The following is a 25,227-nucleotide window of genomic DNA, read 5'->3' as shown; positions in this document are numbered from 1 at the left end:
GTCACTTCCTTCACTGCAACAAGAGCAAAACTCTGCCATGTTTCTGCAGCAAGATATGTTCAAAACATTCTGCAAACACAACAGTCAAGCCCTACTTACTGTGCCTGGTGACCCTGCTCCAAGGTTTCTGGCAGAGGATGTAGTCTTCAGGACAGTATTTTTTCCTTTCTTTCCCAACAGTTTCCAAACAAGCTCATCTGTAAGCATTGACTCAAAGGTTTAAAGGAGCTGTGCTGAGCACTAAGAGATGCATCCAGAGACTGATGCATCCAGGGACTGATGCCTGCAGACTCATCAGCTCATCAGCTCAAGAAATAAACAATAAAGGAAGCAGACCTCTAAACATCTGGCGGAAAGTAGGAGCATGTTCCCCAAGCTGAGTGTCTGAAGGATAAATGGGGCTGGACCAAGTCACACTCTTTTCTTGTCTGGACTGCAAATGGGGCAAGCGTGATATTTCCAGGCTTCAATGAGGTTGTGACTACAGCTTCTTGGCACTTCTCTTTCACTGGCTTCTAGGGGAATAGTGACATGGGAAAAACATGCTGCTGGGGCACAATGTCCCTGCTCCAAATGGCAGCAGAGATAGGGAGGGAGAAACTCTGGGGACGTGCTGAGCTCTTACCCACAGATGTGATCAGTCAAGGCATGGTGTGCTGGGAGATGGAGAGAAAGAAGATGGGAGCCTTGGGGAGCTGCAGCCACCTCAAGAAGATGGAGGTCAGGCAGAATGTTGACTTGCAAGCAGGTTGGTTTGCTTGCCTGGCACTGTTGCTAAGGGAGGCTTTCCTAGAGGTGGTTATAAGGTATGTGGGCCTGACAAGGAGCAAGTAAAGGGAGCTGTAGTGAGCTTCTCAATGGCCAGCCCTATAGCTGGGTCCTGCTCCTTCCTGGGTTTCACAGGTGTGGCTGAAGAAAAAAAAAAAAAAAAAAAAAAAAAAAAAAAAAAAAAAAAAAATCAAAACCTCAAGGATCATGTAGCCAAGGAGCAGGACTTGGAGTCTGGCATGGAAATCCACGTGGGTCTTGTGATCCCTGCATCCAACTTGAGTGCACGAGTGGTCCCCATGATGTCACTGAGGCAGGAGTGTGCATTTAAGTGCTTTGCTGGATGGAGGCCTAAGAGATGGGAGGGCTGAACTCCAAGTGGAGCTGGGCAGGAAAGAGCCTACACACTTTGTTGCAATGGTTGGGATTTCCAGGCTGGAGAGAGACGAGCAGGACAGGCAGCATGAGGAAATCCTGCCTGGGAGCCCCAGAGAGGGCAGGGGCTGAAGCCAGCAGCTTGGACAGCCCATCTGATGGTTGCCAGCATGAGTGGGATGAGGTAGGGAGCTCTGAGGTGCTGAGCTGTTCCCCAGGAGGCACAAATGTGGTCAGGCATTTCTCCACCCTCAGAAACTTCTCCTTCTTCCAGAAGCTCCAGCAAAACTGATCTAACAAGCTGGGCAGGACTGAATTTTCTGAAAAAGACATAGATAAGGGTAGTAGAGTGGTGCAGAAACTCTTCCTACCTGCAGAAGAGTAGGAACAGTTCTGCTGACGACAGCAGGAGGAGTAATGAGAGGACACAGGACACAGGACACAGGGAAAAGACCCCAGCAAGGAAATTGGTGGCCAGATGGTCTTGACGTGAGGCCATGGTTAGGTCCTCACCTCTCTGACTGTACTGTGCAGCTGGGAAGCTGTGGGTGCTCTTGGTTCTTGTCTGTGGCACTGACCCAATCGTGGACATCTCCAGGTGACCATGGTCTTGAGGTTGCCCTGGGAGCTGAGAAAGTGGAAGGTGGTAGCAGTAGGAGAAGACACCACTGGTCTGGGGAAGAGACAATGTGGATTGAGGGGGGGGGTTAAAGGAGATGAATGGCTTGGTGTTTGGTGAGGTGGAGACAGGCCATCCTCAGGTGCTTTGGAGTTCATCCCATCCCTAAATATGGAGTGCTAACTGGAGCTTCAGAAGATACACCTGGAACAACAGCCCTGGTTTACAAACCCAAATCTGGGACAGTGGCTTCACATTCCTCCCACAGCCACAGGGGACCAAATACTTCACTGCAAGCCAGTTCTGACAAGAGCACCAGAGCCTTCCTGTTGCCCCTATACCCAGATCCCACCAAACTTGCACCATGGATCCTGGTTGTTTCCCCTACAGCACCACCATGCCAGGCAGGAGATGCCAAAGGGGGCTCAACCCTGTGCCTGCATCACTTCTGGGGAGTTGGGGAGCAGGGAACTGGGCAATCCTGCTCCTGAACCACATCTCTCCTCATGTGGGCCAGGAGAGGCCAACCCAGTGCCACCACCAAGCATGGGTGTAGAGAAACAAGATAAACCAGGTGCCTCGAGTTGCCAAAGAGTGGGTGTGAGTCCACCTGTGCCTGGTTAGGGCAGGCCCCCTATTACCAGGGGGCCAATAAAGGTGGGACTCACACCCACAGAGAGAAGCTCACTCTGTGCAAGGCAATGGAGAGGTCAGCAGCTCGTCGAGTCTCAGGAGCAAGAAAGGTTCATCCCACTACACATGGGGACAGTCAGGACATGCAGAGGGTGGACATCTGTTGGGTTGTGCCCAGCAATATCACTGTGATCAGTGTATGTGATCCGGGTAGGGGTAAGCAGGGGTGTCCCTGCTGAAGTATAGTGAGGGCTGAAGGCCATGGATAGCTGCTCCACAAGAAGTCTGCAAGCTCCTGAGACCTCTTCAGGAGGGATGTTGCCCACAGGGAGCTGGACAACAGCTCCACTGACCTATTCAACCTGTGCCTTAGTGGGTGTTGTTGTGGCTGTTCCCTAGATATACAAGTGCCAAGGGATGCTCGTGGATATGGGGAGGCAGGAGTGGCTTCCTTGCAGCTGTGACTTGGCAGAAGCAGCATCTGATGCATGGTGATGACACTCAGATATCATCTCTGGTGATTTACAGCTGCAACATGCAAGTGCTGGTTGGGAAGATCCTCATAAATAGCTCAGGCATGACAGAGGGGCTGCTGGATAATGGAAAATCGAGGGATTGTCCCTTGCTGTGGCTCTGTGCAGCATCTGGTGGTTAACCCTGCTGTCAGACAGATGAGGGGCACACAGTTCTTGGTCCCCGTGGAACTCGGGTCCCCTGTCCCCCCCCAGCCATGTCCCCCCCACACTGTGACAAGTAGCCCATAAGTCTCAGTGCCATGGCAGGGTGACACTGCTGTGCCAGGCCATGAGCTCCAGTGGTCATCCCATCCATGCTGTGCTGGATTTCTCATGCCACTCTGCTTGTGTGCTGCCACATGTCCCCTCTTGTATCCCCTGTGGATTTTACCATGGAGCAGTTTTTGTCTGGGGGCTCTGCTCACAAAACTCATTGGAACGGGGGCTTTAATCCAGTAATTACTTTTGCCCTTTTATTACCTTCTTGACAGTTTTCTGCTCTCACCTCCTGCCCCTGGGGAGTGCCCACCCTTTGCAGGACTTGCACATGACCTTGAGAGGTCCCTGACCAGCTCCTCAAGGTATGAGGCCTTGGAAATTCAGGGACATGAAAATGTAGTTACAGAGGTAGACTCACCTAGTGAACCACCTAGGACTCGTCAGTCACCCCGTGTCCTTAGGACTTAATCAAGAAGGAAAGGAGAGTAGTTGTGGTGGGTGACTCCCTTCTGAGGGGGACAGAAGGGCCCATCTGTTGACCGGACCCATCCCACAGGGAGGTCTGCTGCCTCCCTGGGGCTCGGATTAGAGATGTTAAAAGGAAACTCCCTAATCTTGTGGGTCCCTCTGATTACTATCCACTGCTGATTTTTCAGATTGGCAGTGATGAAATTATCACAAGAAATGTAAGGGCAATGAAGAGTGACTTCAGGGCCCTGGGATGGCTAGTTAGGGGGTCTGGAGCACAAGTAGTGTTTGCCTCCATCCCTCCTGTAAGAATGGGTGGGGAGGTATATAGGAAGAGTCTACAGGTCAATGAGTGGCTAAGAGACTGGTGCCAAAGACAGGGTTTTGGTTTTTTTGATCATGGGATGCTATATGAGACACCTGGCCTGGTGGTGACAGGTGGGATGCACCTGTCCCAGAGGGGGAAGAGGCTTTTGGGGCAGGACTTAGCAGGGCTCATTGAGAGAGCTTTAAACTAGATGTGAAGGGGGAAGGGGAGAAAACTGGGTCTGTTAGGGACAAACACAAGAAGAACAAACCAGGGCCCAAAGGCAGTTGGTCTAGGAAGGATTTAGTCCCACCAGTGTGCTCTGTTTGTTTCCTGAAATGTCTGTATGCTAATGCACGCAGCATGGGGAATAAGCAAGAAGAGTTAGAGGTCAGTGTACGGGCTAAGGGTTATGATCTGGTAGCGATAACAGAGACATGGTGGGATAGGCCACATGACTGGAATGTGGCCATGGATGGCTATGTGCTTTTTCGGAAAGATAGGGCGGGGAAGCGAGGTGGTGGAGTTGCTCTTTATGTGAGAGAGCAACTAGAATGTGTTGAGTTCTGTGCAGGGGCTGATGAGGGGCAAGTTGAAAGTCTGTGGGTAAGAATTAAGGGGCAGGCTGGTGTGGGTGACACAGTTGTGGGGGTCTACTACAGACCTCCTGATCAAGGCGAAGAGGTTGATGAGGCCTTCTACAGGCAGCTGAAAGCAGCCTCACAACTTCAGTCCCTAGTCCTCATGGGGGATTTTAACTACCCTGATATCTGCTGGTTGACTCACACAGCCAGCCTTTCACAGTCTAGGAGGTTCCTCCAGTGCATTGATGATAACTTCTTAATGCAGATGGTGGACAAGCCGACTAGAAGAGGAGCGCTGCTGGATCTTATACTAACCAACAAGGAGGGCCTTGTCGAAGAAGTGGTGGTCAATGGCAGCCTTGGCTGCAGTGATCATGAGATGGTAGAGTTCAGGATCCTGTGTGGAAGGAACAGAATACCCAGTAGGACCAAAACCCTGGACTTCCACAGGGCAAACTTTGGCCTCCTCAATCAACTGTTAAGAGAAATCCCATGGGACAGGGTGTTAGAAGATAAAGGGGCTCAAGATAGCTGGTCAATATTCAAGGACCACTATTTGCAAGCACAGGATCAGAGCATCCCTATGGTTAGGAAATCTAGTAAGGGAGCTAGGAGACCAGCATGGTTAAAAAAGGAACTGCTGGGAAAAACTTAAGTGGAAAAGGAAAATCTACAGATCATGGAAGGGGGGACTGGTCACTTGGGAGGAATACAGGACTGTTGTCAGAGGATGTAGGGAGGCAATTAGGAAAGCTAAGGCCTCCTTGGAACTTAACCTTGCAAGTCAGGTTAAGGATAATAGAAAGGGCTTTTTCAAATACATAGCTAGCAAAACTAACACTAGAGGCAATATTGGCCCACTAAGGGATGAGCTGGGAGCCCTGGTGACAGAGGATATAAAGAAGGCAGAGGTGCTGAACACCTTCTTTGCCTCTGTCTTTACTCCTGCAGGGTTTCCACATGAGCCCCAGATTCATTTAGCCCCAGAAGTAGTCAAGATAGATAAGGAATTTGACGTAGTAGATGAGGATTGGGTTAGGGATCAGCTGAGTAATCTGGACATCCATAAGTCGATGGGTCCAGATGGAATGCATCCAAGGGTGCTGAGGGAGCTGGCGGAGGTCATTGCTAGGCGACTCTCCATCATCTTCAGTAAGTCATGGGTAACAGGAGAGGTGCCTGAGGACTGGAGAATAGCAAATGTCACTCCAGTCTACAAGAAGGGCAAGAAGGAGGACCCGGGTAACTATAGACCGGTCAGCCTCACCTCCATCCCTGGAAAGGTGATGGAACAACTTGTTCTTGTCACTATCTCCAGGCATATCAAGGACATGGGGGTCATCAAGAGCAGTCAGCATGGTTTTATCAAGGGTAAATCATGTTTGACTAACCTCATAGCCTTCTATGAGGAAATTACTAGGTGGATAGATGATGGTAGAGCGGTAGATGTGGTTTATCTTGATTTCAGTAAAGCATTTGACACCGTCTCTCACAGCATCCTTGTAGATAAGTTGACCAAGTATGGGTTTGGTGATCAGGTAGTGAGGTGGATCAGGAACTGGTTGAAAGGAAGGAGTCAGAGAGTTGTAGTCAATGGGGCAGAATCTGGTTGGAGGTGTGTGACTAGTGGAGTCCCTCAGGGGTCGGTACTGGGACCGGTGTTGTTCAATATCTTCATCAATGACTTGGATGAGGGTATAGAATGTACCCTCAGCAAGTTTGCTGATGACACTAAGCTGGGAGGAGTGGCTGACACACTAGAAGGCTGTGCTGCCATTCAGAGAGACTTAGACAGGCTGGAGAGTTGGGCAGAGAGAAACATGATGAAATTCAACAAGGGGAAGTGTAGAGTTTTGCATTTGGGGAAGAACAACACGATGTCCCAGTATAGGTTGGGGGCTGACCTGCTGGAGAGCAGTGGAGGTGAAAGAGACCTGGGGGTCCTGGTAGACAAGAGGATGACCATGAGCCAGCAATGTGCCCTTGTGGCCAAGAAGGCCAATGGCATCCTGGGGTGCATTAGAAAGGGTGTGGTTAGTAGGTCAAGAGAGGTTCTCCTCCCCCTCTATTCTGCATTGGTGAGGCCGCACCTGGAGTATTGTGTCCAGTTCTGGGCCCCTCAGTTCAAGAAGGACAGGGAAGTGCTTGAAAGAGTCCAGCACAGAGCTACTAAGATGATTAAGGGAGTGGAACATCTCCCTTATGAGGAAAGGCTGAGGGAGCTGGGTCTCTTTAGTTTGGAGAAAAGGAGACTGAGGGGTGACCTCATCAATGTGTTCAAATATGTAAGGGGTGAGTGTCAGGGAGATGGAGTTAGGCTCTTCTCAGTGGTGACCAGTGATAGGACAAGGGGTAATGGGTGTAAATTGGAGCACAGGAGGTTCAAGTTGAATATTCGAAAAAATTTTTTTCCTGTAAGGGTGACAGAGCCCTGGAACAGGCTGCCCAGGGGGGTCGTGGAGTCTCCTTCACTGGAGACATTCAAAACCCGCTTGGACACGTTCCTGCACGATGTACTCTAGGTGGCCCTGCTCTGGCAGGGGGGGGTTGGACTAGATGATCTTTCGAGGTCCCTTCTAACCCCTAGGATTCTATGATTCTATGATTCCTCACTGACCTCCCTGCACCTTTGCCTGAGCTACCTCCCCATGCTGGTCCTGTTCCTGCACACCGGGGCCAGGACCCATCCAGTACCTTGACACAGGTACTGGACCTTCACACAAGATCCCGTTCATGCTGATGAAACCTGGAGACAGGTTACCATGGCTGAGCCTCTGCAAAAAAAGGAAAAAATGAGGTCTTGCACTAATGAAGCAGCCTACAGCCTCCCACACAAGCCAGCCCCTCAGAGCAACGTTTGCTCAGCCCTCAGTGTTCTTCCCCTGCATGGACCTGGGGCTGGTGACCACTTTTTGGGCTCTGCTGTGAGGAAGAGGAAGCACTGGGAAGGGGGCACATGGCCAAGCTCTGTCAATAGGAATATCCAGTGCCCACAGGTGCCCAGGCAGCTGGACTGGGCTTGATGGCTCTGGCTCCAGGGCTCAGGGTGAACAGATGGGATCCATCAGCAGAGATCTTTTTAGAAACTTCCAAAGGAACCATCACAACCCAGTAAACTTAGACACCCAGACATAATGAGGGCTTAACGTGGCCACCTGGGTAACATGTCTGGCACAGCTTGGCCCTGGCAGAGCTGCTGGACGACACTCAGGTGAAAGGAGAGCCCCTTCAGCCCTTGTCTCAGAACATCTGGACAGCTCTGTGTCCAGCCCCAGTCCTGGGGTGCACATCTTGTCTGGACCCCAGTGTGCAGCTGGGATGCCTGGCAGCTCCCAGGGTAAGGGACATGGGCTCTGGAGGGGTTTTCCTGCCCTCCACCTTTCCTCCCCTCTGCCGTTGTCCTTCTGGAGGGAACAGGGGGACACTGCTGTCCCTGTGCTCATGCTCTGCTCTTGCCCTTGGCCTCACACTGGTCTGACATGTGCCTGGTCCCAGTGCTGACTCAGAAACCCAGTGGTGGGACAGGATCCCCCACCACAGCCCAGGGGACTCCCCATCACCTCCTCAACAAACTCTGATGCCAACAGGCAGAAGAAAGCAGCTGGCTCTGGCATCTGACCTCCTGCTGGTGTTTCCCAAGGCCTCCAGCCCAGTGGGTTGGTCAGGACCTGTCCCCCTTCCAGGCCCAGTGCTGCTCGGCTCCATTCTATCCAGGTTCCTGCTGCCACTGTCCCCATTTGAAGGATTAATGTTTCCTGCTCTTTGCCCTCTTACATCATACTCTGGGAGTGCTGTACTTCTAAGGGAGCTCATTGCTCTCTTTGGTGGAGGGCTTGGAAACCAGGATTTTCCCTGAGGATCTCTGTGAAGGAATGAAGATGTCTTCATTAGAAGCTGCCCTGTACTGGACAGCCTTTAATCTAACAGCTGTTAGCAAAGATTAGAGGGAAAAGGCTGGGTGGGGTTGGGAGGAGATCCACCAAAGCACCAGGAGAGTTTCCAGCAGTCCATATATCCCTTGAACCATATATCCCTTGCAGTAGGAAGCTGCAGGACCTGCTGTGTGTTCAGTCCCTCCTCCTGGCTGTCCCACTCCCAGGATGCAGCAAGGATCCTCTCAGGTCCTCACAGATGATTTCTCCCAGGTATTTCAGGCAGTCACCTCAGCAGTGCCCTGCCTGGTTTTCCCCACATAGAGTGTCTGCAAAGCTGGAGGAAGCTCTCCCACCAGCTAGCTCACCACTAGCTGCCTTCTGCTGGCTTTCTCTGTGGGGTTCATGAGGCTCCCCAAGGTTCAGTTGTGGTGGTTTTGTAACCAGATTATTCATTTCTCAGCCTCTGTGGGTGATAGTTGCAGTTTTGCAGCAGTTCTCCAAGAGTTTATCAACACTAAATGGGCTCTGAATGGGATGGCTCAGGTATCTCAAGGTATGCAAAGCCTCAACTCAAGCATTTGACAGTGGTTTCCATGACCTCACAAGGAGGAGGATGCTGATCTCTACAGAAATTGTGTTTCTGATAGGGACTTAAGTTTCTTTTTTGTTGTTGTTGTTTGTTTCATTATCAGTATCACATATTCATTATGTGCCAGCACAGTAGGTATGTCATGTCTGGTGAGTGCAGCTTTTATGCATGCCATTACATGACTGGGCCTTGTAATCTCTAATAATGCTATTCCTGGATTGCAGTAATGCTAATTGAGAACTAGTGTGTCATTAATTATACAAACAACTTGATGCCAGTGCTGGATCCTGTCTCTAATTTCTGCAACTACTGTCCTCATTTGTTTTCTTTGACAGCTTCTAACATTTGGTATCCTGCATTATGTGACATCCTACTCTACAGCCACAGTCAGTGGGGCCCTGGATGTGCCTGTCCTCGAGGCTCCTCCTGCTTCCAGTGGAGACAACCTGGGATCTTGGCAATAATTCCTGCCTGGGAGTGCTCTCCCTACGTGCTGCCTGGACACACAGTGTTGAGAGGTTGGAGTTTCACCTTGTGCACGGTGGCAGCTCTCAAAGGGAATGCCTCATAACTCACGTCCACAGTTCCTGCTCCCCCACTGCTCATCAGAGCTCTGGAGAGGGGCTCAGCCAGCATGCAGACTCTCCCAGGTTTAGGGGAACCAGTGAGGATCCAGATAGAATCATAGAATGGGTTGGGTTGGAAGGCACCTTCAAGATCAACCAGTTCCAACTCCCTTGTATGGTCAGGGACACCTCCACCAGCCCAGGTTGCTCCAAGCCCCATCCAACCTGGCCTTGAACAATTCCAGGGATGGGGCAGCCACAACTTTCTTGGGCAACCTGTTCCAGGGTCTCACCACCCTCATAGCAAAGAATTTCTTCCTAATGTCCAACCTCAATCTCCCCTCTTCAAGTTTTAACCCATTTCCCTTCTCCTCTCCCTACCCCCCCGTGTCCAAAGCCCTCCCCCAGCTTTCTTGGAGCCCCTTCAGATATTGGAAGGTTGCTCTGAGCTCACCTGGGAGCCTCCTCTTCTCCAGGCTGAACAACCCCAATCCTTCAGCCTGGCTTCCTAGGGAGCTGCTCAGCCCTCTGAGCATTTCAGGGGCTCCTCTGGACGCCTTCCAGGAGCTCTGTGTCCTTCTGGTGTTGGGGACTCCAGAACTGGGCACAGCACTGCAGGGGGGCTCAGCAGAGCAGAGGGGAAGAATCCTCTCCCTCTATTCTTTTGATTCAGCCTAGGGCCTGGGTGGCTCTCTGGGCTGCAAGCACACACTGATGGCTCATGTTAAGCTTCTGGTCAACCACCCCCCACCCCAAGTCCTCCTTCTCAGGGCTGTCTGTAATCTTTCCTCCTCCCAGTCTGTATTCATGCATGAATTGACTGATTAACATTCAGATGAAATCTTCTACATGAGAACATCTGACCACTGCCACTCGCTCCAAACCCTATCCCCTGCCAGGCACAGCAGAAAGTGCCATTTTTACACCAAAGTTAACTGCAGACTAAAGAGCCTCTCCTTTTTCCATGCTGCACAGCTCTGCAGTGCTTTGCATCTCCCTCTTGCCAGCTGGTTCCTCTGCTGGATCTGCTGGAGTGCCAGAGGGACATTTTTAGCTGCTCTTATGAAAGGACAATGCTATTTTCTAAAATTACACTACAGATCATTTCCTAAGCTTCCTCAGCCCTGTCCCTGTGGACAGGGAAGGCAGGTTCAGGCATTGCCCCCAGTCGCCCCCTTCTCTCCAGGGGCTAGTGGGGAGGCTGGGCCCAGCACAGACTTGCAGAGCCCTCCTGGACCTATCTGAAGGTCAGCATGGTCCCACGCTGCCATCTGGCATATGCCCCTTGAATGTTTCCCAAAACAGCCTCCAGCAGGATGGTCTCCACACTGCCTCTGTCTCGCATGCAGCCACTGCAGGATCACCAACCAGATGTGGTGTGGTACTGCTCAACATGATGAGTTTTTTCCAAGGAGCTCCTTTCTGCAGATTTATGAAACCTGCACACCAGGATCTGGCTTCCAGGCAGGCAGCTCATCCATGACCAAGGAGATTTTCCAGTCCCTACATGCACCATCACTCAAAGAATCCCTCACGGTGAGATTCTCCTCTCTCCAAAGAGTCCTTGTTTGGGATCCCCTCTCAGATGTGCTCCAGATGTGGCCTCGTTAGGGCAGAGTAGAATGGGAGGAGAACCTCCCTCAACCTGCTGACACTCATAATAAACCCCAAGATGCCACTGGCCTTGGGCACATTGCTGTCCCCTGGATAACTCATTGCCCAGCAGTACTTTAAGGTCCTTCTCCTTGGAGATGCTTTCCAGCAGCCAAGCCCCTCATCTGTACTGGTGCCCAGTGTTATTCACATGCAGGACTCTACACTTATTCTTCTTGACCCTCATTAGATTCCCCTTTGCCCAGCTCTCCAGTCTGTCAGGATCTCACTGAATGACCCCATAAGGAGTATCCCCCCATTTCCTATCTTCAGCAAACCTGCTGAGGATTCACTGTCCCCTCATCCAGCTCTCCAACATCTCCACCTTCCTGGAACCCATATGTTTCCAGAAATGCTGTGTTGCCAGTGCTCCTGTTTCTCCTGTGAAGTGTTTTCTCTGACTGTATTGAGACCTGGCCTTATCAGCACTGTATCCATGGTTTTGGGCCATATAATTCAAAATCCTTCATCCGAGACATCTGTGTGCTGCCTCAGTGGGACACCCAGAATCCAACAGTATTAAACTCTGGACCAGTCATGGTCAGGACCACCACTGTTCTGAAACGAGTTTGTGCAACATCTGTCCAGACTAATTGGAGATTGCACTGAAAGACTCTCAAGAGCCCTAAAGCTGAGGGTTAGGCAGGAATGAAATGTACATATGCATGATGTAAGATGAAAGAGAAAACACTTCTTCTGTGGCAGGGAGGTGTGTAATTGCAGAGACGTGAACTGGATCTGGTTTTAATCCCACTGGACAGATTGAACACTCTCAAGTGAAATTTCTAATTTCAGGCTTGCTCTGCTGTGTTGGAGTGCAGCTGAAGGTGTTTTTCAAGCATTTAGGAGCCTTTCCAAAGACAACAGTGTCATCTGGATAACATCAGCCTCCAGGCTGGTTGCTTCAAACTGGACACTCTCTGAAAAGCCCTCAGTGCTGATGCAAGCCCATATGGTGCATGTTTAACCTGGGCCATATCCATCTCTACTACATGCCACGAGGTTCCTGTGGCTGTCAGGTCCTGGCTCCACCACGCTCAGCCTGTCAGTGTAGCACAGAAGAGTGGTACCCTCTCCTAAGTCTCACAGGACTTCTCCAAACCATGGATATGTCTCGATTTCCAGAGGTGCCACAGAGGTCTCCTGCTGTGCTGAGTGTCCAGATGCAGCCTGATCCCCTCCAGCCCCCCCAGCTCTGTGTACAATGAGTCCCCCCAGCCCCTCAATGTGAGAACTCTGCCCCTGAGCCCAGCACCAGCTCCCTGGGGCAGTGGGAGGATGTGAGGTATGGACCAGTCCTGGCTCAGCTGGGGAATGGGCTCCTCCAGGGGTGCCCTCAGTGGTGCCTGGGCTTGAGCAGTGGCAGAGCATGGAGCTGAGATTCCCAGTGTCAGCTCCCAGCCTGGGGAAGGTGGGCAGTGCTCTCCATGCACTTTTACCTTTTCAGTCCCCAGTTTCAGGCACCCTGAGCCTCCCTTCACCTTCATCCCCATGCCAGCCTGGGATGGGTTGTGTCCCTCCTCCTCCACAGGCAGCGTTGTTCCTGCCCATACCTCTCCTGGCAGACACACAGATGGGAATTTCTGCCCATGGGGTGGAGTAAATCAGCAAGCCCTTCATCCTCCAAAAACCAGTGGGTGATACCACTGTGGGGGACACCATGTCTGCCACTGTCTGCCACTGCACAGGAGAGCTCAGCATCCTTAATCTGTGGGGACAAGGGCTTGGCCTGGCTGCAAGTCAGATTCATGCTGCTGATTCTCATGGGGAAGGATCTTTGCCTCTCTCCAAATAGCTCTGAAGGGGCTTTTTCCTCTGTCCTGCTGACACTTCCTCATGCTTGGCACAGCCACCCAGTGGTGCATTCCTGGGTTTCAGTTTTCATTTTGCTGCTTCTGTGAAGAGGTTTGGAAAGGCTGTGGATGGAAATGGAAAAGTGCAACGAATGAAGATCCTAGACACTTGACTTTTATGGCCATCAGCAGTGGAGGGGAAGAAAAGGAAAATGGGTGTGTGTTCCTGGCTGGAAACTACCAAGCTGCAAGTAACAAGGAGGTGCTCGAGGAGACCAGGAAAACCAGCAAAGTGGTTTGCAGACTTGTTTTCTGCCTTGCTTTAGTGCACAGCCTGTCACTTCAGACAGCTCAGACTCTGAGTCTCGCCAAGACCAGAGGAGATCAGCTATACAATGCCTGGCACTGACCACACAAGAGCAGGGCTTTGCTTTCCAACCAAGAACAAAGATTTGAAGTGCTGGATGCTGAGGGAGGTACAGAGATGAGCTGAGGTCAAACATTCAGACTTCCCTGCCCTGTGCTGGGCAGGATACTGGTACAGCTGCATCAGTCTGCTGGGGACACCAAGGCCTGGGGCACCAGTGCAACAAGTAGTAGCCTTGTGTTACCAGAATGTCAGCCCACATACAGGGCTCCAAAATAAATCACAGCCCTATGGAGCTGCAGAGTGAGAGACAGATCTTTGCAGCTTTTCTTCCTGTTCACATTTGTCCTGGTGTCTGATCCACATTTGATGGGGATCAAGCCTGGGAAGAGCACACACAGGCAGCAAATGCTGCAGCTGCACAAAGGATGCCAACTCCTGAAGAAAGAGACTTCCAGACACAGGAGCTGCTCACATGTAAAGGTAGAAAGAGGCTGCTCTGGAGACTTTGACCTCTCAGCTCTACCCAGGCTGGGCACACAAATCTGGGCTGTGATCCCCAGCACCCCAACCCCATCCCCCCCATTTCCCTTGAGGTCTCCTGAGAGCAGCACTGGGAAGGGACCATTCCTGATGGCATCCCAGTAACCAGTCCTGCTCCTGCCCTCAGGCAGAGGGATGAGCAGCTGGCAGCCACCTTCTGGACACCACCCAGAACCCCTGGCACCCATCCTCCTGCCATGGCACTGTCTCTGGGGGAGCCATCACCATTGCACCTTTGTTCCTCCAGCTCCTTCTCCCCACAGAGATCTGGCTGTACACAAATCCAGCTGCTCCCTCAAGCTTGTGGAGCAGCTGGATGCAAGGACACAGTCACAGCAGAAGCAGGGGTGTTCATGCAATGGCACCTCAGTGGTCTCTGTTTGGGTGATTGAGTCTGGCCTGAAACAATCATTCTGCTTTGGGAAAAATGAAAGTCTGACAGCATATCTTCAGGGATCTGAGCTCCTCTCAGCTCCTTCTTGTCATTTTAATATCTTAATAGAAATCAATTCAATTTTATGAGCAAAAGCCTTATATTCCCTTGATGAAATTAAGACATTCTTGTTTTTTCCTAACAAAATAAATGTTTTTGGCCAAGGAAATGCCCCTGTCCCTGGGACTGCAGCTGAATGCCCACTGGCACAATGCTGCCCCAGCTGCTACCAAGCTCTGGATAACCCACAGCTGCCTCATCCAAGGAAGGAGCAGGAGTACAAATGAAATGCAGAGCAATTTCATCTCCCTTGCTGCCCTGAACAGCATCTCCATGGCAATACCTGGGTGCTGCTCCCATGGCTGGGTGAGCTGGGTCCCTGCCATCCTCCCCAGGGTGGGTGTCTTGGCTTGTTTCCCTGATAGAATATGGTCCTGAGACCTAAAAAACTTGTCCTTGTCCCTGCATCACCTCTGTGTGCTGTATCTGTGTCTTCAGCTGACAGACCAGCCTGCTCCCACTGACTGATGCTGCATGTCCATGTCCAGCCTTCCCAGCATCCAGGATCCTCTCGTGGTGGTGGGGATGGCACATATGTGAGCAAAGGTGACACCCAAGTGTCCCTGGGGACAGAGCAGCTCTGATGGGAGTCACTGGGCCAGGTGGGACACACTGGGAGGTCCCATCCTGGTGCCCCGATGTCCCAGAACTGTCCCTGCCCCAGCTGCCTGCAGGGCACAACGTTCTGGGAGGTCCCCAGAAAGTGGGGGGCTCTGCCAACAGGAGGACAGCCAGGATCAGGGGCTGAGAAAAGGGATGGCAAAACACACAAGAAAACATCCCCTGCTGGGGCTGCTTCTGCTAATGAAGAGCAGGGTTCTGCCCGAGCCGGAGGGCATGAGGGGAGGGCTGAGCAAAGCTCTGGGGAGGCCCCAGGAAGGGGTCCAGCTGACAATTTTAGTGAGCCCTTCAGGGCAAAGACCTGCTGGCCATTGCTCTTCTGAGGCACTTTCCTTAGAAAACAGATGGGGATCCAGTTGGGTACCCTCAGAGGACAGTGGCCCACGGAGAGGGGGAGATGCTGCTGGTCTGGGGAGGTCTGGTGGGTCCAGCAAGCGTTCAGGCTCTGCTCTGTTGCCCTCAGCCAACACTTGGGCTCTTTGGAAAGTATTTCTGCATGATTCCCAGCCTTCGTTCCCATTTTGTTCTGTTTAAATTTTTCCTCTAAGACAATCTCCCTCCTAATTGTTCTCAGATTTAGGAAACTGGCTCTTCCTGAGCCCCAGAAAACATCGTTGCTGTTTGGAACAGCATCTCCCTTGCTCACAGTGGGCTCCCTTGAACCACATTTGTACCTCAGGCTACTGCAGGCTTTCAGGCCAGATAGGGACCAACGTTTGCTGTCAGTGGGGGCTCCAATGCTGCTCTTTCCCCCCTCATGCTGAGCAGAAACATCGTGGCTTCAGAAATCACTTCTGGCTTTTGGAGAGCCACAGGCACTTCGTGGTGATGGGAAGGCCCTCTGGTGCACTTCTCAGCTTCTGCACCATGAGGGTGCTCCTGCGGGTGCTTTGGGGATGTCTGTCCTTCTCCTCAGGGACAAAAAGACATCCCAGCAGAAGAGGGAGGCAGCAGCATGCAATATCCTGAGCCTTCAGCAGCCCCAGACAGAGCTTCCCAGGCTCTGATTACAGAAGAAGCAACTCTTCTTTAAAAACACATCATGCCAGTGTCTGGCTGGAGGATCTAGGCTAAACCAGCTGCTAAATTCACTGCCTAAGCCCTGAGGAGTATTTGACTGCTGCCTTTAGTCTCCTCTTCATCACCTTAAACCAGCCCAGGCCCCTGCTCTTCCCTTGGGAGATCCCATGCTACAGGATGGAGGCTGGACCAGGGGCATCCATCTCCTTCCAGCCAACACTTGGCAGTGGATACTGGGAATCAGATCCCACTGATGAGAGCATCAGTGACTGAGGTGGGACACAGAGCTGGCTGCTTGCCCTCTGAGCCCTGTCCAGGAGGCAGCTCCTGTGCCTCAGCACCACTGCAGACACAGGTTTGCTGCATCTCCCTGGGGTTGCTGCCAGGATTTGCCCAGATGCCCTTCATTTGGCAAAGTATCTGGGAAAGGGCAACGTGGAAACATAGTGGGAAGGTGGGGAAATGGGCACAGAGGTTGGAACATGGGGCAGGGAGGAACCAAACAAAGAGAGGGCAGCAAGAGGATGTGCTCAGAGATGAGCTGTTGCTTCAAGGCAGATGCCCAGTCCTGAGACTATGGACCTGCTGCTGGCATTTGCTGGAGGGACAAATGGGAAATCATCATTGAGAGAGACAAGGAGCAAAACAGCCTTCACATGTTAGGGCAAAGCCAGGTGTCTGCACAGAGCCCCCAAAGATGTCCATGAAAATCAAAACAGAAATGGAAGAGCAGTTTGGTAATGCAGGTAACGTGGCCTTGGAAAGGACAGAGCCTCCTGGCAGGATGCTGGCAGCAGGAACTGGCTCAGATCCCTGCTGAGAGCTGCCCTGCTCTTGGCTCTGCTTGCCCATGGGTGTGCTGAAGCCCTTGGCATGGGAAGAGGTGGGATGGAGGGGTGGAAATAGAGTTGGTTTTATGAGAGGAGCATGAAAGCACTTGGCTTGTTTAGTCTAGGGAAATGAAGGCTGGGAGAGAGCTGGTCTATAAATACATCTGGGAGTAAACAGCAGGAGGAAGACACTGCTGGCAGAAAAGCAGATGGCTATCAGCTGGCTGTGAACATGGTTCTGCTGCAAGCAGGAGGAACAATCCCCTCCCTGAACAAGGTGACCACCAACATCCTTGCCTGGGACCAAGCAAAGTCTGCAGCTCAGCAGAAATCTTCAGTTCAACAGCCTTGTCCAAAATCACGTTTTATTTTCATAGCCCCAAACACCTCTGTGCCTTTTGGGTGGCAATGGAAGGGGAGCCCCTTGGTGGGACCAGGCCTGATGGGCATCTGATAGGGTGACCTGAGAGCATCACTGGGATGATGCTTGGAGCCCAAAGCCAAGATCCCACCAAGCTCATCCCTGGTGTGAGCTGTGAAGCTGACAGGCACATCAATCCACTGAGTAGCTGTGTGGAAGGGAACCTTGCAGTTCACCAGAAACCTAAAAAGAAAAAAAAATGCTGGTGCAGATCCAGACTGGCCTTGACCCAGATTAAAAAAAAAAAAAAGACCACAAAACAAACACAACATTTCTGCTGAACTAGAACCCTTGGCATCCAGCCAGCACTGCAAGCAGTCCAACTGGTTTCAAGATGGAGCTTGAAAAATTTATGAGAGTTACCCGAGTGGTTGCCTGTGGTAGCAGGAGCTGGGAATGGGTCCCTCAGGAGTGCTTCTCAGACCAGCATTCAACCCCCAGCTGGAGCCTGGCACAGGAGGACACGGACACCCTGCCACTGCTGGGATGGAGTGGCCTCCCCATGCCCCACAGCACTGCTCCCCTTCCTCCTGTGCTGCCCAGCCCTGCACCATGGCCACAGAGGCTGCCCTGGAGAAATCATCCTGGAGAAAACCAAGAGGGGGAAGGAGAGGTGTGGTAGTCCTGGACCTGCTGCTCAGGAAGGTGATGCTGCAGGCAGATCTTGTAGCTGATGCTCAGGAGGGGCTCAGGGCTGGTCTCTGCCCAGTCATGCCAAGGTGTTGCTTAAGGGCACTTTATCCATCACTCCCTGCTCCTGTTTTGTCCACTCTACATCTCTTTGCTGTGCCCAGAGCCTCTGCCATTCTGTTCCCCTTACCCACCTTCTCTGGGATCAGTATCTCCCTTCCCCTTCCCTTCCTGTGAAGGTTCACAGGGCTCCTGAAGCATTTTGCCACCTGGTTGCCCTGTGCTCTGGAGGTGTGCAGAGCAGCCTGATCACCCCCTCCCAAGATCTTTCCCAGGTTTGATGTTCCCCCATCCCACATTCCCTTTTCCTCTCCTCCCACCACAGCCACATTTTGGTGGGACATTGATAAAAGCCTCCATGAGGGCAGCCCCCCACAGCTCCCCTCACCCTGGGCCATGTTCAGGGGTGAAGCTGCTGTGCATCCATGGCCTCTGGTAGGTTTTTGGAAAAGACATCACAGTCCCAGGTACTTCCCTGTCCCCAGGGGGGGTCAGTTGCAGCACTGCTGTCCATCTCAGCCAGCATCAGTGGTGCAGAGTGGGGGGAAAGCCATGGACCCTGCACCTGATCCTCACCCTGCCCGTGTTGGGTGAGGCTCATGGAAAAGGAGCTTACCTTTTCTGTGCTGTCATCACCTCTCTTCCAGCTTTCTGGTATTTCTCAGGCTTCCAATAATCACCCTTCCCCATCAGAGGAACTCCCAGGGTATGGTTGGAAGCTGTCCTGCTGTGCTCCCTGCTGCTCAGCCCCTCAAGATGCAGAGTGGGAGCAGAGAGCAGGTCAGTGCTCTGTGATGTCTGGTGTGACATGCACACCCACAGCAAGTGGTGTGTAATGCAATGTGTGACTTGGTGTGCACACCAGGTGTAAGTGATGTGTAAGGCAAGCACAGGTAACTTTCTCCACAAGCCCCAAGTAAGGAGCCACATGTTCCCTGGTGCTCCCTGTCTCACACTCTCAGGATGAAAGGGGAATCCAAAGGGATTCCCACCCAGCTTTGCCACTCAGATCTTTCTTCATGTGACCTCATTGCTTCACATTCCTCCCCCATTACTTCTTCCCTCCCAGCTGACTGGGACACCTGTTTGATGTTGACAGCTTGCCCCTTCCCCATCCTTGCAAGCCCAGGGGAAGCAGGAACGATCCCACTCCACACTCTTGGCTGGGCAGCTGTACTGACCTGCAGTGAAGTGTTTTATAAGAGATATGAGATCCTGAGGAGTTTCAAGGGCTCCTTCCAGCTACTTGTGCTTAAAGCAGGTTACAGCTCTGAGATGCTGGGGCCCTTTTAAGATGTCACAGACAGAGTGCTTTGGCATTCCCAGAACATGAGGTGCAAACCTGCTACCTCAGGGTGTCAGACTCCTGTCCCCACATCATCCTCACTCTCAGACCCCCAGGCACCCCTCTTTAGGACATGCCGTGGATTCACTGCTCCAAAGAATTCCCAGGCACACTGAAACAAGGAAAGATTTTATCTTCCATATGGAAATAAAGAACGATTTTATCTCCTGCCAGTGCTCAAGCTGTCAGCAACCTGTGAACATGTTCTTCCTTCCCAGATGGACCTCCAAACATCCAGGTTCCATGGCTGCATGATGTGCTTCAGCTGATATCCAGCTCAGACACAGGAGAGATGAATGGGGAAACATTACAGTTGGGTTCTTGAGGCACCAGTCCACTCTTGACTCTCACAGCAGCCTCCCAGTGAGCTCTGCAGATTGCAGGAACCCTGACTCTCCATGCAAGGGGACACAGCCACCCTTGGGTGGCATGCAGGCACCCTGATCTCCCACCCCAACCTGCTTTGGCATTCCTGGCATCACGACCCAGCTTCAACCCTGCTCTGGCTTTGTGGAGCACTGTGCCCCACAGGGCTTTGGCAATGCCAGCAGTACTGTGCCTTGCTGCACAGCACCCATTGTCCAAGGGCCATCAGTATTGCTCAGCTCCTCTGGGCACAGGAGAGGACACTGGATATCCCATGCTTGGGACTTGTCCCAGCCCTTCTTGCACATGGGGATCCTTCTCTTCAGTGGCCTGAGTGTTGCTGAGGCAGCATCATCATGCTGGGATGGGTGACCACCACCCCAGGGTGCTGGCCCATCTTCCCCAGCTCTGGGATGGCTGTGTCTGCTCAGCCTGGTGCTCTGACTCACTGCTGTGTTTTGTCTGTCCAAGGCATCTCTGCTGGATTCAATTAGGGGCTGTGCTGCATCTTGCCTGCTTGTGAGAGCAAGAGGGGCTCAGCCCCTTGGTGCCTGCTCATTCTGCTCCATGTTTTACTCCTGGGATTTCTGCACCAGGGCTGGGTAAGGCCAGGCAGCTGTGGCCAGCACTGGCCAGGGCACTGAGAAGGGAAGCTTGCAGCACTGGGCTCTGCACAATGGGCCACCTCAGGTGGTGGCAAGGGCACAGATCTGTCTTTGCCCCAGCAGCATCACCCTCTGATCCAAAAGCTTCAACCTTGCCCCTGAGTCACCATCCCACCCCACACTACCCAGTGTCTGCCTAGTCCTGATGCCCCACATGTTGTCAGGATGTGCAGCAGGTACAGGAAGGGCAGCAGTGCCCCAGCGTGGTCCTGCTGTGTGCCCAGGGCTGTGCCACTCCCTGCCATGGCTCTGCTCTCCCTTGAGCACCTCCTGCCCCTGCATGCCCCACAGATGGGCAAGGATGCTGCAGGGTTACAGCACCACAGCACCGAGCCTGCCAGTGCCTGGGCTGTGCCTGCAACACCTCTCTGCTTAGGGAGGGCTGCTCAATGCCAGCCCCCCTTTGTTATATGCTAAGGCTCAAAATATTTTAATGCACGATTCTCTTCTCTGTTTCTTTTCTTTCCCATGCTAGATTCCTAGAAGACGGGGAATTTATGGTGTGAGTCCGCTCCAGCCTCAAGGAAGGCCCAGCCAAGGTCAACACCACGAGACAGGCAGCTCCTGCCAAGGGGGGAAAGAGCAATTGCTTAGTGCTTGAACGAGGAGGAAATCAAACCCTTCAAAAAAATCTAGATGTAAAACACCCCCAGCCCAAAACCCGTTGGTGGAAAAAGACCAAAACCCCTAAGGAAAAAAAAAAAGCCTTTATGGTTCCTGTATGGTTCCCCTCCTGCCCAGCTCAACCCCACTTCTCCTCCCTTGCCCCTCCCCTGGCACTGCAGCAGGGAGGTCAGCAAGTGGGGACATGGCTGGTGGCATGGGGACATCCCTGCTGCTGTGCCCAGCTCCATCAGTTGCCCAGAGGTCAGCCAGCTCAGCCAGCCTTTAACACTCAGTTTCCAGGCTAACTTTTTGATTTAGGGGCTGTTTCTGCAAAGCTGTTGGGTTCAGCATTGCCCCCCAGCATCCCTCTCTGCATCCCTCTGCGTTGCCTCTGCCTGGTACCACCTGATGCTGCTGTGTGCAGGGACTTCTCCAGGCACTCATGTACCCAGCCCTGCCTTGGCAGCTGGGGGGGATTCGAGCCATTGCACTGGGTTAGATGGTGAGTTTTGGGGTGTTCTGCAGCACGGGTCCTCCATGCCTTTCCTGAGGTGTCTGTGCACCTGTGAGTGCTCCAGTCCCAGTTGAATGGTGAGGCTGCATAGTGGGACAGACACTGAGGCACTGCCAGCACTACCTGTGCTGCCCTTGCTGCCTGGGATGCCCATCCTGCCCACCCTGCCCAACCTGCCCACCCTGCCCATGCTGCTTGTGCTGCCCTGGACTGCCCGAGGAGTAGCAAGGAAAAGCAGGAGAACAACGTTTTGTGGGATAATCAGGTCCCAGGATTGGGATGGGGCTCATGGAGCCTTGGCAAGGGCAGATGTGCTGGTCCTTTCAAAAACATAAAACAGCTCCAGAGGGAAGGAAGGGAAGGGAACAGTCTGTTCTTGCTGACCGGGGCAGACAGGACAGTGAATGGGCTTCTGTTCCATGGGGGAAAGTCAGACTGGGAACCAGGAAAAATGACTGGAGCACAGCAGCTGGCACAGCTCTGCTGCTGGGGGAGTGCATGGCCCATGGCTGGGGCAGGGTGGATGGCTGAGTAGGCAGGAGTCTTCCCAGACCCCAGAACATCCCTTTGGGGCCACATGGGCTTCCCTGGGCACTGGTGTGGGCACCAGGTTCTGCCCTCTCCCAGCCTGAGCCAGGCTGCCTCTTCCCTCTCCACCCCCGTCATTCTGCCCACACCTTTCTTTTGTTGCCCTTTCCCAGTTCCTCAGAAGCTGGGTCTGGTTCCCTTTCCTGGCCAAGGAGCTTTTGGAGATGGCAGGAAGATCTCACCACTCACAGGAGTGATGATGGGATGGGATGGGATGGGATGGGATGGGATGGGATGGGATGAAGGAGGATAGAGACATGGAAATGTCCTCTGGCCAGAGAAGTGGTGGCTGAACCACAACAGCAAGAGTTAATGTGCTGGCATCACACACAGCTCACAGCTCCCCTGACCACCTGCCTTTCCCTCTTTGCTGATGCCAAAGCCTGTATCTCCCTCCCTCTCCCAGACATGACTTCCAATGTGGCCCAAGGTCACCGTCCAGCTCACGGGAGCTGTTGGGAAGCCCAAGCCTGCTTGACCCAGTCCAACCTCATGTGCTGTGTTGCCTGGGACATTTCTGTGGCCCCCACATCTCTTCTCTCAGGGCCCTTGTCACCTGCAGGAGGGATTCTGTCAGCAGTGCCCTCAATGTGCTGTCCCCCGAGGCCCTGGAGCTCTCTGCCTGTCCAGGGCAGGGGGACCAAAGAGCCCTGTTGGGCAGCATGTCCTGCTCTTCTCCCACATCAGGACTGATGGAATTCTCCTGGAGTTTTCAGGGACAAACCTGGGGTGACCCACTGGGCAGGATTTCCACAGTCTTCCCATCATTTCAAAGGAGACACTATTTTCTCCAGATCTGCTGGGTTCTTGCCATAGCCTGCCCAAACCAAAGCCCAGGAGCAGATGGAGCTTCAGAGTCCTGGTGTGCAAACTCTATTGGGCCAATGATTGGGCTGAAGCATCCTCTGGGCATGGAGCAGCTCATGTGTGTGAGGGTGAGTGCAGGGTCATCTGTGCACACCTAGGCAGATGAGCAAAGCTGAGCCAGTGCTCAAGTACTTACTGGTTTTCTGTGTGTTTTCTCCAAGGAGGAGACTCACTGCCTTGTCTGCAGTGCTGGGGCTGACTGGTCAAAGCCCTTCATCCACAGTCACCCTTAGCCCAGGCAGAAAGGTGACCGGCTGTGATCTGTGCCTTCCAGATTTGGGCAAAAAGCCCAGGCTGGTGCAAGACACCTCTTGTAAGAGGGATCCCCTGGCACAGGGAACATCTCATCTCCAGTGCAGCACAGCAGGACCAATGGTGCTGGGCAAAACTCTGCATCTGGCTCTGTGGTTTGCACGTGGTGCCCAGCAGTGCTTCGGACTACCTGTGCCCACTGGCTGGTGGCAGCTTGTCCCCTACACCTTATCCAGGGGAAATGGGGTTTCCTGTGGGTGTCCTGCTGGCTGCTGCCATGACTCATGTAGCTGGCTTCCTCTCACAGTCCCTTGCACCTCCTGGCCTCTCCCTCCCTCCCTCTCCTCCTCCCACCCTTCCTTGACAGGGAAGGGTGTGAAATGCCCATTTTATCACAGCCATGCTCCCCAGTGACTGCTGCACAGGCACCTCCCTGCTTCACACTGCCCTGATCCCAGAGCCAGGGGCACTGGAGCAGGAGGGGGGTCTCCAGCCCGGCCATTGCTCTCCTGCTCCCTGACCACCCTGAGCACAGCATTGGCCTCTCAGGAAGCCCTTGAACTTACAGCCTCCCTTGACCTTAGAGACCTGGGAACTTAGGGAAAGCGCCTGGCACAGCCCCATGCCTGTAGGGTGGGGATTGGAAGGGATACTCCAGCTGACAGCTGGGACACCAAAGAGCAGGTCATGCTGCAGCCATCAGGAGAAACATGACCACTTGTCCCAAGAGTCTTTGGTGTCTCTGGTATCTTGCAGTAGCTGCTCATCCCATGCCCAGAAACTGCCTCAGGGAGCTGAGAAGGCAAAGGCAGGATTTTCCAGCAGCAACATTCATGTGGTCTAAAGACAATCGATCCAAGAAAGAAGGGCTTGTGGTTCGCTTTTTTTTGTTAAAGATTTGGTGTCTAAGACATTGGCTTCTGTTCCTGCCTCTGCCACATCTCAGTCCCAGCCAAGATTCATGGAACTCTCAGGACTGCTCTAGAGCAAATGCCATGGAGCAAACTGCTCCCAGCTGCAGCAGGGATGGCAAAGCAGTGCTGTTGGAGGTGCTCAGCCATTTGGGGTGACAGACTCTTCCCAGGTCTGTTCTAGACCAAGGAAGGCATTTTTGCCCGTGCTTACCCCACTTGACTTCTGAAGCTGACTGATGCCTCCCTGCTCGAGGCCCCCTCAGCTCGGCTCCATTTAAGGGGCTTAAGGAAGAATTGAACATTGCTGGAATTCTTCTCTTGCTAACTTTAAACACTCATTACTTTAAATGCTAATCCCCTGGGATTATTCCATTGGAGAAAGCAACGTAAAGCAACGGGGGAGAGAACAGCTCGTCTTCTTACCCCATTGCACATCAGTCATTGGCCATTTTGGGGAGGGAAGCATGAAAATGCTGCTCTGAGCTTCTCTAAACCTGGCTTGAGTTTTACACCTCAGTGTGGACTCTCAAACAAGCCAAGTCTGGTCTCTTGCTCCAGCTGATTTTTGAGTCGTACATGTCCAGAGTGTCTCCGTGGAACATGAGGGGGAAATGTGTATTTTTCCATGTGTGTGACTCAGGAATGACTGAACCCAGTTGATTCCAATTTCTTGAAAAATCTGCTTTTGGCTCGATCCCAAGAGTGTAAACTTTCAACCAAAAAAAGCATTGATTTGAGCTCTAAATAATGTTTAAAAAGACTTAGAAGGGAAACTGGATTTCAACCATTATTATAGCAATTACTTCTCATGGCTCTCTGACAGCAACAGCAGAACAAGTAGTAAAAGTAATTCCCAAGGAAAATTCACTTGGATTCCACGAGCAGATTGGGATACGGCTGCAGACACTTTGTACTGGCCGTTGGAGAGCAGGAGAGGTATCAGTCCTTGGAACAGGGAAGGAACTGGAGTGCAGAGCTCCAAAAGGGATGGAGCAGGATGGAGGTCAGCCCCAGGCCTTGGCATGGCCAGGAGTCGGGCAAGCACTTTTGGACAAAGACACAGCCCTGCCCAGGGAGACATTTCTCTCTCTCACTCTGGGTTGTGCCTTGACTGCAGTACACCCTGTTCAGTCAGGGAAGGTTTATTCCCCTGAAAAATGG

This window comes from Calypte anna, chromosome 19 (genome assembly GCF_003957555.1).
Source record: "Calypte anna isolate BGI_N300 chromosome 19, bCalAnn1_v1.p, whole genome shotgun sequence".
NCBI classification, from domain to species: domain Eukaryota; kingdom Metazoa; phylum Chordata; class Aves; order Apodiformes; family Trochilidae; genus Calypte; species Calypte anna.
The sequence above is the reverse complement of the archived record's forward strand: the minus strand, read 5'-3'. Positions refer to the sequence as shown.